We start from the raw sequence: 17,466 nt of genomic DNA, 5'->3' as shown, positions 1-17,466 counted from the left end.
TGCTACAATTTGCTGATCTATTCTTCTGTTAATAGACATTTGGGTTGCTTCCATTTCTTGATTATTATGAATAAAGTTGCTATACACAAACACATACATGTCTTTTATATAATGTACATGTTCATTTCTCTAAGCTAAATACCTAGAAGTAGAATTGCTAGGATGTATAGGATGCTCATGTTTAAGCTTAGAAGAAATCTCAAAACTGCTTTCCAAGGTGCTTTTCCATATTACAATTTCAACAACAAAGTCTGAATTTTTGGTTGTTCCACATACTCATCCACATGGTTGGCAAAAAGCAACAAGAGTTTTATTTATGCTACAGACATAAAACAACAGACTAAATCACAGCCAAGAACAGGAAGTCATGACTGCTGGCAGTACAGTGTCACCCAACTTTCTCTAATGAACTAACTTGCCATGGACATTATAAATAGCATTCTTACTATCAAAAGCAAAACTGGAGATAGGGGTTAGATGGAAGGAGGGAGTTGGGCTTTATCAAGGCTTCCTTTTTGAAAACTGCAAAGAGTAGAGAGCACATGAAAACTGAAGTCCAGGATTGCTATCTAGGCCAGGTTCCTGGGGAAAGATTTTGATTGGCCTAAGCTGGGTTAAGGGCTCATCCATCAATCAAAGCTCCCTTGCCCAATACCTCAGCACATGTTGGCTTGATCAAGGCTGCTTGGTCTGACATTGCCACATACCAAGTTCTTTCTGACCACTGGCATTATAGTCCAAACCACAGAGAGCAAATTTATAATTAGTCCAAATTTTGTGTGAAGCAATAACAATAGAAAAGGAGTTGTGGGATAGAGTTCGGGGGCAGTAGGCAGGGTGGGAGCAAAACTTCAATCCTAAAAACAACAAAATTCACAATTAAAGGTTGAGCAATCTTCACCCAAATGGACCGGAAACATTAAAAAAGATATCCTACTCCAGACGACAAAGAGGAGACCACATCAAGAGGTAGGAGGGGTGATTTCATGATATAAACAACCCCATACCTCCTGGTGGGAAGCACCACAGACCGGAAACTAACTGGTTCACAGAGATGCACCTACAGGTGTGAGTTTTCTGAGCCCCACATCCAACTCTCACATGTGGGGATCTGACACTGGGAGAAAGAGTCCCTGGAACATCTGGCATTGAAGGCTCAGTGGGGCTTGGGCACAGGAGCTCCATGGGACTTGGGGAAACAGAGACCCCATTCTTAAAAGGCACACATGGACTTTCATGTGCACTGGGTCCCAAGGCAAAGCAAAGTCTCCATAAGAATCTGTGTCAAGCCTGACTGCAGTTCTTGGAGGACCTCCTGCGAAAACAGGGGTGAAGGTGGCTTGTTGTGGGGGAAAGACATTGGACGCAAAGCTCTTGGGAGTATTCAGCAGTGTGCCTTTCTCTGGAGGTGGCCATTTCAGGAAAATATGGCCCCACCCATCAGTGCTGAGAAGCCCCAGGACAAACAACAATCCAGGTGGAATAACAGCCCCACCCATCAGTAAACAGGCTGCCTAAAAACCCCTCAGGCACACAGCTGCCTCTAATCCCATCCAGAGACTAAGCCCCACCCACCAGAGGGATTAGAATCAGCACCACCTGCCAGTGGGCAGGCATCAGTCCCTCCCATCAGGAAGCCTACAGCAAACCCCCATACCAACTTCAGCCACAAGGGAGGCAGATACCAGAAGCAAGAAAGGCCACAACTCTATTATCTGTAAAAAAGTCACCACACCAAAAACCTATGAAAATGAAAAGACAGAGAACTATAACTCAGATGGGGGAGAAAGGAAAAACCCCAGAAAAACAGCTAAGTGATCAGGAGATTCTCAGCCTCCAGGAAAAAGACTTTAGACTGTCGATGCTGAAGAGGATGCAAGACATTGGAAATAAACTGGAGACAAAGATGGATAACTTACAGTAAACACTTAGCAAAGAGATACAAGGTATAAAACATAAGCAAGAAAGGATTATGAAAAACAACAACTGAAATAAAAAATTCACTAGAAGCAGCCAACAGCAGAATACAGGAGGCAGAAGAACGAATAAGTGAGGTGGAGGACAGATTAGTGGAAATTATGGGTGCAGAACAGAAAATAGAAAAAAGATTGAAAACAAATGAAGAGAGTCTCAGAGAACTCCGGGACAATGTTAAACTCACCAACATCCATATTATAGGGGTGCCAGAAAAAGAGAGAGAGAAGGGGACAGAAAAAATATTCCAAGAGATAATAGCTGAAAACTTCCCCAACATGGGAAAGGAACCACTCACTCAAATCCAGGAACCACAACAAGTACCATATAAAATAAACCCAAGGAGGAACACCCCAAGAAACATATTCATCAAACTTACCAAAATTAAAGACAAAATCTTGAAAGCAGCAAGGGAAAAGAATCAAATAACATTCAAGGGAACCCTGATAAGGTTATCAGCAGATTTTTCAGCAGAAACTCTGCAGGCCAGAAGGGAGTGGCATGATATACTTAACATGATGAAAGGAAAAAACCTCCAACCAAGATTACTTTACCCAGCAAGGCTCTCATTCAGATTTTAAGGAAAAATCAAAACCTTTACAGATAAGCAAAAGTTGAGAGAATTCAGCAACACTGAACCAGACTTACAACAAATACTAAAGAAACTTCTCTAGGCAGAAAAGAAAAGATTGCAACAGGAAACAAAAAATTCCACAAATGACAAGGCTCACCAGTAAAGGTATATACACAGTAAAGATACAAAATCATCCATGCACAATTATGCCACCAAAATCAGAAATCAGGAGAAGAGGTGGGTACTAATGCAGGACACTAGAGATGCACTTGCAATTAAGAGAACAACTTAAAACAATCTCATATATGTATAGACTCTTATCAAAACTTCAGAATAACTGCAAACCAAAAATCTGCAATTGATAAACAAATAAGAAAAATGATCTCAAATACAACACAAAAGATTGTCATCAAACCAGAAGAGGAGAGAAGAAGAGAAAAAGGAAAGAAAAAAAGAGCAACAAAAACAAATCCAAAGCAATTAATAAAATGGCAATAATAATATCCATATCAATAATTACCTTAAATGTTAATGGACTAAATGCCCCAACCAAAAGACATAGACTGGCTGAATGGATACAAAAACAAGACCCATATATATGCTGTCTTCAAGAGACCCACTTCACTTCTAGGGACACATACAAATTGAGAGTGAGAGGATGGAGGAAATATTTCATGCAAATGGGGATCAAAAGAAAGCTGGACTAGCAATACTCATATCAGATGAAATAGACTTTAAAATGAAGAATATTTTAAGGGACAAAGAAGGATCCAAGAAGAAGATATAACAATTTTAAATATCTACAGATTAGTGGAAATTATGGGTGCAGAACAGAATGTCCATCAACAGAGGTGTGGATCAAGAAGAGGTGGTACATATACACAATGGTATATTAGCCATTAAAAGGAAAGAATGAATGGCAGTTTTTCATCATGGGTAGACATAGAAATTATTATGCTAAGTGAAGTCAGTCAGATAATGAGACACCAACATCAAATGCTTTCACTGACATGTGGAATCTGAAAAAAGGACAGACTGAACTTCTTTGAAGAACAGATGCTGACTCACAGACATTGGTCTCCAGAGGAGAGAGTTTAGGGGGTGGGGGGATGTGCTTGGGTTGTGGGATGGAAACCCTGTGAAATTGGATTGTTATGATCATTATACAACTACAGATGTGATAAATTCATTTGAGTAAAATTTAAAAAAAAGAAAAACTGGCCTTAAATGACACATTAGACCACATGTACTTAATTATATATATATATGTATATGTATATATCATTCCATCTGAAATTCATGGAATTAACATTCTTTTAAGTGAGATAAAACCATCTCCAGGATAGATCAGCTAGATCAAGCCTTGGTAAATTTAAGAAATTTCAAATCATATCAAATATTTCTTTTCTGGCCACAACACTACATGATGAAATAAACTGTAAGTAAAAAATGCAAAAAACACAAAAATGTAGACTCTAAACAATACAGAAATGAACAACTAATAGGTCACTGATGAAATAAATGAGGGAATTAAAAAGCTAGAAACAAGCGAAAATGAAAACATGATCATCCAGAACTTATGCAATGCAGCAAAAGCAGTTCTAAGAGAGAAGTTTATAGGAATACAAGCTTACCTGAGGAAACACACAAACAAAAAACTCACCTAAACGACATAATGTTTCACCTAAAATAACTAGGGAAATAGGAACAAATAAAACCCAAAGATGCTGAATAGAGAACCTATGTGCATCTATTTCTCTACTGTTGCACTTGACTAACTTCACTGATAATGAGTTATGTTTATGTATCACATAATTCTGTCTTATAACCAGTGAAATAGACCCTATATTGCAAATATTAAGTGATGATAAAAGGCATATGTTGGCCTCTAGTAATATAAACTAGTTTCTGTAAGTTTAAGGGTCTTTTGTTCACATATTTTATGTAGTGTCTAAAAAAGGCCACATTGCTCAGTTATTTTAAAAACTCATGAGAAGTCAATCATTAGGTTCTCTCTGTTTCCCTTTTTCTTATAATGATTTATGTTATTAAATATAGCTTATTATACATAATTTTAAATGTATCCAAAATTTTAATGTTGTAAAAATTTTCATTCAGGAGAATTAAAAAATATTTATTTCAGTACAGAAATATAACAACCTTCCCATAAATATAAATAAATTATTATAACCTAGTAATTCAAATGGTATTAAGGAAAACAAAAAAATGAATGTTTTGGTATATTATCTGCATTATTTAATTAAATTGATAACACTCACCAAGATAAATACTGTTTCTTTTAATGCTGAACAGCCTTATAGAATGTAAAATATATTGAATATAATATCAAATGTACTTCTCATTTTTTAGAGGATAACTCCCTTAGAGTGGAGGAGATTTTAGAATGTTTCTTGAAACATACATGCAATCTAAGGCATTAATGAGAACATCCTTAGAAATTTGTTTTAAGATAATAGTAATACATTTTTAATGGGTATCTGTGATTATATTTAAATGGTTTAAAATATTGCAAATGATTCAAGAGGCACAGACCACATAAAAGATTTTCAGATATTCTGGTCTAAACTCCCTATCCTTCTTTTTTTTTTTGGAGAGCGTGTGGAATTATTTAATGCCTACAATGCTTTTTCATATATCTGAGGAAGTAGCACCTGTGGGTAAAATATCTGGGTCAGCAATAATATGAATTTCATGGCAGATACCATGGGGGGTGTTTAGTTAAGTCACAGTAGACAGCCAGGCCCAAAACAAACATAATTATTGATTGCTCATTTTAAAATACATATGACATAAATGAACACTATGTGAAACTGTGAGAGAGGTCCTAACTACCTATTTTCTTATGGGATAGAACAGTCACACAAAACCAATAATAGCAATGATATTCAAAGTATCCATGAGTTTAGACACCTTCGGTCTAGAAGCATAGTATTTCATAAGTTTTTGCTTTCCTTGCATACATCTGAGAGAAGAAGCAAGATTGATGTTAGAAATAAGGATGAGTAAAATCAATCACCTAAAAGGCCAAATTTTATATAAAGTGATGATTCATAACATTGAATTATATCAGATTTATTCACATAATGTTAATCTTCTCCCTAAGATGGGTAGAAGATAATTATTTATCTCCAAGAATATGAAGAAAGAAGATGTGAATTTTAATGATCATATCAAGATTAGTTATTAAAAATCATTACCACTTAAAATATTTCTTTAAATGTATAATTCTCTTTTTTATTGAAGTATGTTAAAGTATTGTTTTACAATGTTGTGCCAAATTCTGTACAGCAAAGTGATGAAGTCATACCATACTCTTCTGAATAGCTCTTTAATAGCTATTTTTAATAGCTACACATTTTTATCCTCATTAAATTCATTCCCAAGTAACAGCCAAAATGATTCTCTTAAAATTTAAGATTGATTGTGTCACTTTCAAAAAATGGCCATATATCACATTCAATCCCAATAAAATCCAACTGTCTTACAATAGCCTAAAAGCCCTTAGACTTTTTCTCCTTCCTCATATATTCCATCTTGTCCACACTGACCTTTCTAGTATTCCTCAGAGTGTAGAATTCTTCTGCTTCAAAACAGTTGCACTTGTTTCTTCAACATTTTTTGCTTCTTCTTGAAACATGTGCTCCATTTGCTCAGTCAATTTTTCCAGGATTTTATTTAAAATTTTCTTTCTCTGTATGTCTTCTGTGGCTAACCCATAGAAAAATGAATTTCCTTTTATCCATGTTCATGGTTTTATCTATATGTTTTTCCCTTCCCCTTATTAAGTTCTATATATTACACAAGAACAACATTTTATTTTTCTTCTATCCTCTCCACTTGGGGTTTTACTTTTTTGGTCAACTTCTCTATCATCATTTTCTAGAACTATAGCTGAGAAATGTTAAAATCTCAGTAATTTTTTTTTGTTAAGTGAATGGAGAGTGGATGATGGAAAATTTAAGCCTAAAATTTTAATAGTTTAAATGCAGTGTGGCAGATACCACTGCTTTTTCTACTCAATTATCACTACTCTCATTTTACTTTTATTTATTTATTATTTTTATATAATGATTATTATTTTCTTCCAGTCTAGCTGCTTTCCAGTGTTCTGTCAATTTTCTATTGTACAACATGGTGACCAGTTACAGATACATGTATACATTCTTTTTTCTCACATTATCATGCTCTATCATAAGTAACTAGACGTAGTTCCCAGTGCTACACAGCAGGATCTCATTGCTAATCCATTCAAAAGGTAATAGCATCTGTTAACCCCAAGTGCCCCATCCATCCAACCCCCACCCCCACCCCCTTGGCAACCATAAATATGTTCTCCAAATCTGTGATTTTATTTTCTGTGGAAAGGTTCATTTGTGCAATATATTAGATTCCAGATATGTTATTTGTCTTTCTCTTTCTAACTTACTTCACGCAGTATGCGAATCTCTAGTTCCATCGATATTGATGCAAATGGCATTATTTTGTTGTTTTTTGTGGCTGAACAGTATTCATTCTTTATATATACCACATCTTCCTAATCCAATCATCTGTCAATGGACATTTAGGTTGTTTCCATGTCTTGGCTATTGTAAATAGTGCTACAATGAACATGCGGGTGCATGTGTCTTTTTCAAGGAATGTTTTGTCAGGATATATGCCCAAGAGTGGGATTGTGGGGTCATATGGAAGTTCTATGTATAGTTTTCTCAGGTACCTCCATACTATTGATCTCCCTAGTGGCTGTACCAGTTTACATTCCCACTAACAGTGCAGGAGGTTTTCCTTTTCTCCACACCCCCTCCAGCATTTGTTATTTGAGGATTTTTTAATGATGGCCATTCTGACTGGTGTGAGGTGGTATCCCATGGTAGTTTTGATTTGTATTTCTCTAATAATCAGTGATGTTGAGCATTTTTTCATGTGCTTGTTGGCCATCTGTATATCGTCCTTGAAGAACTGTCTATTCAGGTCTTTTGCCCATTTTTCCATTGGGTTGTTGGCTTTTTTGCTGTTGAGTTGTATAAATTGTATATTATACAGATTAATCCCTTATCAGTTGCAACATTTGAAACTATTTTTTTCCAAATTTTGTAAGTTGTCTTTTTGTTTTCTTTTTGGTTTCCTTTGTTGTGCAAAAGCTTTTCAGTTTGATTAGGTCCAATTGGTTTATTGTTGCTTTTATTTTTGTTGTTTTTGGGAGACTGACACGAGAAAATATTTGTAAGGTCAATGTCAAAGAATGTTTTGCCTTTTTTCTCTTTCAGGAGATTGATGGTGTCTTGTCTTCTACTTACGTCTTTCATCCATTTTGTGTTTATTTTTGTAAATTGTGTGAGGTTGTGTTCTAGTTTAATTCATTTGAATGCAGCTGTCAAGGTTTCCCAGCAATACTTGCTAAAAAGACAGTCTTTTTCCCATTTTATTTTCTTCCCTCCTTTATCAAAGATTTTAGGTGCCTGGGTTATTTCTGGGTTCTCTATTCTGTTCTATTTGTCTGTATGTCTGCTTTGGTACCAGTACTACACTGTCTTGATGCCTGTGGTTTTGTACTATTGCCTGAAGTCTGGTACAGTTATGCCTCCTGCTTTGTTGTTGTTCCTCAGAATTGCTTTGGAAGTTCTGGGTGTTTTGAGGTTCCATATAAATTTTTGGATTGTTTGTTCTAGTTCTGTGAAAAATGTCATGGGTAATTTGATAGGGATTGCATTGAATCTGTAGGCTGCTTTGGGTGGTATGGTCATTTTTACAATATCAATTTTTCCAAGCCAGGAGCATGGAATATATTTCCATTTCTTTACATCTTCTTTAATTTCTATGAGTAATGTTTTATAATTCTCTGCATATAAGTCATTTACCTCCTTGGTCAGGTGTATTCCCAGGTATATGTTTTTGGGGGGTGCATTTTTAAAGGGTACTGTACTTTTGTATTCATTTTCTAATATTTCATTGCTGGTATACAGAAATGCGACTGATTTCTGAATGTTAATCTTATATCCTGCTACTTTGCTGAATTTATTAATCAGTTCAAGTAGTTTTTGGGTTGATTCCTTAGGGTTTTCTATGTATAGTATCAGGTCATCTGCATACAGGGATAGTTTTATCTCTTCTCTTCCTACTTGGATGCATTTTACTTCTTTTTTCTTTTTTTCTTTTTTTTTTTTTTTTTTTTTTTTTTTTTTTTTGTCTGATGGCTGTGGCTAGGACTTCCAGTCCTATATTGAATAGCAGTGGTGAGAGTAGGCATCCTTGTCTTGTTCCAGATTTCAGTGGGAAGGCTTTCAGCTTTTCCCCATTGAGTATTATATTTGCTGTGTGTTTGTCATAAATGGCTGTTATTATGTTCAGGAATGTTCCCTCTATATCCACTTTGGTAAGAGTTTTGATCATGAAGGGATGTTGGACTTTGTGAAATGCTATTTCTGCATCTATTGAGGTGATCACATGGTTTTTGACTTTCCTCTTGTTAATGTAGTGTATGATGTTGATTGATTTGCATATATTGTACCATCCTTGTGGACCTAGGATGACTCCCACCTGGTCGTGGTATACAATCTTTTTTGTATATTGTTGGATTCGGTTGGCTAAGATTTTGTTGAGAATTTTTGCATCTATATTCATCAAAGATACTGGCCTATAGTTTTATTTTTGTTGTATCTTTGGTTTTGGAGTTAGGGTGATGGTGGAGTCATACAATATATTTGGGAGTGTCCCTTCTTCAAACTTTTGAAAATGGGTAAAGAGGATGGGTATAATTTCTTCTTTGTATGTTTGGTAGAAATCACCTGTGAAGCCATCTGGTCCTGGGCTTTTATTTGTAGGGAGTGTTTTTATGACATATTCAATTTCATGTCTAGTGATCGGTCTGTTCAGTTGATCTCTTTCTTCTTGATTCACTTTTGGCAGGCTGCAAGTCAGTAGAAAGTTGTCCATTTCTTCTAGGTTGTCAAATTTTTTAGCATATAATTGTTCATAATATTCGCTCATTGTTTTTTGAATTTCCATAGTATCCATTGTGACTTCCCTCTTTCATTACATATTTTTTTTTATTTGGGTTTTTTCTCTCCTCCTCTTGGCAAGTCTAGCCAGAGGTTTGTCAGTTTGGTTCACCTTTTCAAAGAATGAGCTCTTGGATTAATTGATTTTGTCTATTTTTTTTTGAATCCCTATTTTATTGATTTCCTCTCTGTTCTTTATGATTTACTTCCTTCTTCTGATTTTAGGGTTTTTTGTTCTTATTTTTCAAAATGATTTAGGTGGTGTGTTAAGTTTTTGATTTGAATTTTTTTTTTGAGGAAGGCCTGTGTTGCTGTGAATTTCCCTCTGAGCACTGCTTTTGTGGCAACCCATAGATTTTGAGTGGTTGTGTCTTCATTATTGTCTCAAAGTATTTTTTTAATTTCCTTCTTTATTTCCTCATTTACCTATTGTTTTTTTCGTAGCATGATGTTTAGTTTCCATGTAGTTACTTTTTTCTCCTTTATTTTCTTATGGTTGATTTTTAGTTTCATGCATCATTGTGGTCAGAGAATATACTTGAACTATTTTCTATGCTCTTAAATTTGTTGAGTTTAGCATTGTGCCCCAGTATGTGATCAATCCTTGAGAATATTCCATGTGCACTTGAGAAGAATGCATATTCTGATTTTTTTGGATGTAAGTAATGTCCTGAAAATATTAAGTCTAACTTTTCTATTGTGTTTCTATTGTGTCCTTTAGGATCTCTTTTGCCTTATTGATTTTCTGTATAGAGGATCTGTCCATTGATGTGATTGGGGTACTAAATTCTCCTACTATGATTGTATTCCCATCCATTCCTCCTTTTGTGTCTGTTAGCATTTGTTGGAGGTATCTGGGTGCTCCCCTATTAGGAGCATATATTTTGATGATTGTAATTGTCTCTTCTAGAATGGATCCTGTTACCATTATGTAGTGTCCTGCTTTGCCTTTTTTTTTTTGGCCTTCATTTTAAAGTCTATTTTCTCTGATATGAGTATTGAAACTCCTGCTTTCCTGTCTTGTCCATTGGCATGAAATGTCTTTTCCCATCCCCTGAATTTCAATCTATATGTGTCCTTTGCTCTAAGATGAGTTTGTTTTAGACAGTAGATTGGAGTTTTTTTGCTTTTTTATCCAATCAGCCACTCTGTGTCTTTTGATTGGAGCATTCAGTCCATTGATATTTAATATGGTTATTGATAGATAAGTGTTTATTGCCATTTTAAACCTTGTTTCCCAGTTGATTCTTTGTTTCTCTTCTTTTCTTTTTTTTTTGGTTGAATGGTTTTCATTTGTTTTATGCTAGAGTACTTTTCAATTTTTGTGAATGTAATGTTCAGTTGTGATTTTTGGTTGCCCTGTTTTTTAGTTATGTTAACCCCTTCATATATCTGTTTCCTTTAAACTGATAATCATATAGGGTCAAGCATATCACTAAAATTAAAAAAAAGAAACTATATTTCCTTATTTTCCTTCCCTTCCACACATTGTATGATTTTGATGTCCCTTTCCTTTTTAACATCTTCATGTTTAGATCTGTATGCTGGCTTATTTATGTGATTGCTTTCCAATTATGGTTTCCTGCATCCTAATTCTTACTTCTTTTTTTTTTCAATTTAGAGAAATCCTTTCAGTATTTCTTTTAGAATGGATTTAGTATTGCTGTACTCTTTTAGCTTTTGTTTGTTTGAGAAATGCTTTATTTCCCCTTCTATTTTAAATGATATTCTTGGTAGATAGAGTATTCTAGGTTGCAGATTTTTTTCCTTTCATCACTTTAAATATATCTTGCCACTTCCTTCTGGCCTGTAGTGTTTCTGTAGAGAAATCAGATGATAACCTTATGAGCAGTTCCCTTATAATTAATGCTTTGCTTTTCTCTTGCTGCCTTTAGAATCCTCTCTTTCTCTTTAACTTTTGCCATTCTTATTATAATATATCTTGGCGTGGGTCTGTTTTGGTTCAACATGTTTGGGGCCCTCTGTGCTTCCTGTATCTTAATATTATTATCCTTTAGATTTGGAAAGTTTTCAGTCATAATTTCTTCAAATATATTTTCAATTCCCTTTTCTTTTTCTTCTCCTTCTGTAATTCTTATTATATGTGTAGATTGGCCCACTTTATATCATCCCATAGGTCACTTATATTGCTTTCATGTTTTTTCATTAGGTTTTCTGTCTTCTGTCCTGATTGGGTGATTTCTATTATTCTATCTTCCACATCACTACTTCATTCCTTTGCATTATTCATTCTGTTCATTTTTGCTTTTAGCTCAGTTTGTATGTCTGCAAATGAGTTTTCTAAAATTTCTTGGCTTCTCCTTATATTTTGTATGTCCTTTCTAAGGGAATCTTCAATGCTATTAATACCCTCTCTTCCTTCAGTATTTTCATTATCTCCCTTTTGAACTCAATGTCTGTCAGACTGCAGAGGTCTGTTTCATTTTTGACTGCTTGTGGTGAATTCTACTGTTGCTTCAACTGGTAATGGTTTCTGTGCTTCTTCATTTTGTTTGTGTTTTTCTTTTTCTGTGGTTTTGGGGAAGCCAAACTGTAGTCTTGTAAGGCTAATTCTATGTAAGAATAACCCATAACTCTTTTTATTTTGTACTATTTACTTTTGGTGTGGGAGTTTGAATCATTGCTGTCTCTTTCTTCAGTGTGGGCAGGCTGTTATCCCCAAGATGTTCAGTGTGTTTTCAGGGAAAAGGAGGGCCAGCAGTCAGTGACTGCTTGTTGGGCTCTCAACAGTAGCAAGGACCTGCAGGAAGGGGGCACAGGCTACTTCTACTTTCATGGCCCTGGGAAGTGGCAATGAGCTTTAGGAAGATCTACAAGGTGACCTGAGAATTTTGCAGTATCAGCAGCAAGGTGCATGAGTTCCTAGGGGAGTGAAAGCAATAACATTTTGTGTTTGATTGCAATGCCCTCCTCTGAGGTATTTGGAACCATGGGTTGTGCTTGTAAAGGGACCCCTAGTGGTAGCAGGCCACAACCACCTCTCAAGTTAGTGATAACTGTTGTGGTTTGCCCCTGCCAGCTGTAGACCTTACATGAAACAATCCTTCTCACTTTGCCCACATAGGATGTGTTGTACAGGCTGCTCCTAGTTTCAAGATACTGGGAAGTGACAGAGATCAGGTGTGTGGGTATTGCCCAGAGTATTTGGCAGTGGCAGTAGCAGGGCGGGTGTGTTCCCAGGGGTGTGAGAGCACTAACAGGTGGTGTTCAGTCACAATGCCCTCATCTGTGGTGCCCTTGAGGTGAATTGGGCTGCAAGTGGTGTCTGTTCATGGACTTCTAGTGGTGGCAAGACACTCCACCTATAGAGCCAGAAATAACTGCAGTGATTTGCCCCTGTCTCCTGTAGACCTTACAAGAATCACCTCATCCTGCTTAGCCCCCACAGGAGGTGCTGCACAACCTGCTCCTAGTTGTAGGTTCCTGAGAATGGACAGTGACTAAGTGTCTGGGCACTGCCCAGAGCATTTGGCAGTGGCAGCTGCAGGGTGGGTATGTTCCCAGGGGAGTGAGAGCAACAGTATATGGTGCTTGGTTGCAGTGCCTTTTTTCTTTTTTGCCAACCCCTGAGGTGACTTAGGGTTGCAGGTGGATCCCACCAATAGGCCCTCAGTGGTGGCAAGCCATGCCTCCCTCTGGCCTCTGAGATGACCTCTGTGGTCTTTCCCTGTCATCTGCAGATTTTGCAAGAGGAACTACATAAAACGTATCCACCTGATGCCTTTAGCCCACACAAGAGTTGTCTGGCCACTGGTAGCCTGCACAAGAAGTACCCATTCTCCCCTAAATGAGCAAGAGGATTTTTGCTGCCCATAGCCTGAGCCAGAGCCATCCCACCATCTGAGAGCCCACAGGCATGCATATGTTCTAGTAGAGGGTGTTTCCTATGGTAGTCCACCCCTCCTCTTCTCACCCTCCCCAACAATGGCACCTTGATTTTCCTGCAGGTCCAGACCTTCTCCTGGGTTCCATCTGCCTTGGTGTTCCCCTCCCCAACCCATGGTGTACTATTCCCCTGCACATGGCACACTGTTCCTTAGCCCCTTAGGTTGTCTCCACACCACCAAACCCAGTCCTCTCTCTGGGACCAACCTCTAGAACCTGAATCTCACCACCCAACCCTCACCCAAGCATCTCAGGCTGTGGTCTCTGGGCCGGTGGTTCCAATGATCTGTGTGGCTCTCATTCTGCTTCTCCCTCAGTCCAAATGCTGCACTTTTCTCAGTGACTCTGAGGTCCCTCCAACTTTGCTGATCTTTCTGTCAGTTAGGTGGCTTCCCAGGATGTGCGTTCCTTTTCCCCTTCACATCTCCCTCTCAGGAATCTTTTTTAATGTTTCTGGTCCATTTGGGTGAAGATTGCTCAACCTTTAATTGTGAATTTTGTGGATGGTATTTCCATTGAAATATGTTCTGTTTAAGCCCCTACTATTTTTGTGTTACTGTGTATTTCTCTGTTTACATCTGTTACTCTTTGCCTTATATATTGATTTGTTCCTATAGTGGGTTCATATATATTTATAATTGTTATATCTTCTTCTTGGACTTATCCTTTTATTAATATGCAGTGTCTTTTTCTGTCTAATGTAATGGTCTTTACTTTTAAATCTATTTTGTCTGATATAAGTATTTCTACACTGGTTTTCCTTTTATTTCCATTTCCATGGAATATCATATTTTATCCCATCACTTTTAACCTGAATATGTCCCCAGATCTGAAGTGAGTGTCTGGTAGGCAGCATATATACAAGTTTTATTGCTGTGTACATTCAGCTACTCTATATATTTTGGTTGGAATATTTAGTCTATTTACATTAATTGAAATTATCAATATGTATGTTCTTATTGCCATTTTGTAATTATTTTAGACTTTTTTTTGTAGGCCCTTTTCCTTTTTTTTTTTTTTTTTTTGTCTTTTGTCTTTTTGTTGTTGTTGCTATTTCTTGGGCAACTCCCGCGGCATATGGAGTTTCCCAGGCTAGGGGTCGAATCGGAGCTGTAGCCACTGGCCTATGCCAGAGCCACAGCAACGCAGGATCCGAGCTGCGTCTGCAACCTACACCACAGCTCACGGCAACGCCGGATCGTTAACCCACTGAGCAAGGGCAGGGACCGAACCCGCAACCTCATGGTTCCTAGTCGGATTTGTTAACCACTGCGCCACGACAGGAACTCTTTTTCCCTTTTTTAAAAAACTGTCTTGTCTTATATTTGATTGCTATCTTTGGTGTTATGTTTGGATTTTACCTTTTTTTGTGTATGTACATCTATTATAGATTTTGGCTTGTGTTTACCATGAAGCTTTACATAGCATTCTATATGTATATATGATTACTTTAAGTTGCTGTTCTATTAATTTCAAATACATTTTTAAAACCCTGCATTTGTACAATCCTCCCCTCACAATTAGTTTTATTGTTAACATATTTTACATTTACTTATTTTATGTATCCCTTAACTGCTTATTTTGGATGTAGATGATTTTACTACTTTTGTCTTTTAACCTCTCTACTAGTTTTATGTGTAAATGATTTCCTAAACTTTGAGGGTATGTTTGCCTTTACTAGTGAGCTTTCCCATTTGTAATTTTGTTATTTCTTATTGTTACCATTTCTTTTTTCTTTTTTTCTTTTTTGCCTGGAAAAGATCTTTTAACATTTGCTATAAGGCTGGTTTGATGGTTTTGAACAAACACCAGTCTCCAGAATGCCTAAGCCCTAGACTCTTCCAACACCAGCTCCAAGGCAAGACAGACCACACAGTCATCCATGTTATGAATGGGCCCCACTCATGAGCACTTCAAAACTAACTCTGGAACCCATGCTCCCACAGCCAGCCACCCTAGACCAGCTCTTTTTTTCTTTTTTACTGTCAAATGGAATATGGAGTTTTCAGACCAGTGATCTGATCTAACCCTCTGTTGCAACCAAAACTGTAGCTGAGGCAAGGCCAGATCTTTAACCTACTGTGACAGGCTAGGGATGGAAACTGTGACGCAGGGCTCCCAAGATGCCACTGATCCCATTGTGACCCAGCAGTAATTCCACCCTAGGACCCAACTCTATCAATCAGGAGTCCAGTACTAGCCCCAGGGATATATAATCAGTTGCCAAGTGACTTGGCCTCATACACCATATGGCTTACACCAGGATTAGCACCCACAAATCAATACAGCCAGCTATTCCAGAATCTAGAACTCAGAGACCAGTGGCTTCTGCAGTAGACAGGATCTGGCACCAATCAGACCAGGGGCTAGCCATGTCTACCAGTGTGCTCACAGTTGCCAGCCCACAACAGGAACATAGAGGGTATCTTTTGAGTCCATAGCTCTGGTGACAAGAGAGTATGATGCTGGGCCCCACAGAACATTTCCTACATAACTCCAACTCACTAAGACCCAGAAATGTAACCAACTTATTAAATGCATAGAAATAAATACAGAAAACTTGGAAAAATATAATGAAAGAGAAATATGTTCCAAGATAAAACCCCAAAAGGATTAAGTAAAATAAAGATAAGCAATCCTCCTGATACAGAGTTTAAGATAATAATCATAAAGATGCACAAAGAACTCAGTAGAGGAATAGATGAACACAGTGAGAAGTTAGAAGCTTCTAACAAAGAGTTAGAAAAATAAAAAGAAACGAGTAGAGTTAAGAATACAATAAATTAAATAAAAAATACACTAGGGGAGATGAAGAGTAGATGAGATGATACAGATGAATGAATTACAGAACTAGAAAACAGAGTAGTGGAAAACAATGACATTGAAGAAAAATGCTGATAGGAGGTAGAAAATCAATAATGCAATGAGATTCTAAATGATACAATAGAACAGTTACAGTTAATGGATATTTGAGGATATTCCATCAAAAAAATAAAAGAATATGCATTCCTTTCAAGTGCACATGGAACATTCTCTAGAATTTACCAAATACTACGGCACAAAACTAACCTTAATAAATTTGAATGTAGAAATTATTTCAAGCATCTTCTCTGACCATAACAGCATAAAACTAGAAAATAATCACATGAAAGGAAATGAAGGAGAAAAAAGCCTTCATGTAGGCTTAACAACATGCTATTAATAAAACCAATGGGTCAATGAGGAAATTAAACAGGAAATTAAAAAAAAATGCATAGAGACTAATGACAATGAAAACACAACCATACAAAATCCATGGGATGCAGCAAAAGCAGTTCTTCGAGGGAAATTCACAGCAATATAGCCCTTCCACAAAAAACAAACAAACAAAAAACTCAAATAAATAACCTAACCTACCACCTAAGAGAATTAGTAAAATAAGAATAAAGTCTAAATTCATCAGAAAGAAGGAAATAATAAAGATAAGAAAAGAAATAAATAGAATAGTGTTTATAGAAACAATAGAAAATATCAACAAATCCAAGAGAGGGTTATTTCAAAGGGTAAAAAGAATTGACTTCTGACCAGGATAACTAAGAAGAAAAGAGAGATAACCTAAATAAAATAAGAAATGAAGAAGGAGGAGACAGGGTCAAGATGTCAGAGGTATAAGATGTGGCAATCACCTTCTCCCACAAACACATCAAAAGAAAATCTACATGTAGAATGATTTACACAGAACATCTACAGAACACTGGCAAGAGACATTAAAACTCCAAAAAGGGCAAGAAACCCTGCACATAACTGGGTAAAACAAAAGGGAAAAAAAGAGAGAAAGAGAAGAGGGGAAAATAAAAGGAATCAGGATAGGACCAGCACTCCTGAGAGGGAGCTGTGAAAGTGAAAAGAAACCCTTACCCTGGAGGGCCATCTAACTGATGGGGAGATGAGCCAAGACACAGGGAATTGTAAACTCTTGGAGAAAAGTTCAGCAGCTGGACTGAGGCAGGCAAAGCA

Source organism: Sus scrofa, chromosome 11 (genome assembly GCF_054392235.1).
Source record: "Sus scrofa isolate SSC_HxYL_T2T_F1_AM1 chromosome 11, Sscrofa_HxYL_maternal_Yorkshire_Landrace_v2.0, whole genome shotgun sequence".
Classification (NCBI taxonomy): Eukaryota; Metazoa; Chordata; class Mammalia; order Artiodactyla; family Suidae; genus Sus; species Sus scrofa.
Note: the sequence above shows the minus strand (reverse complement) of the source record.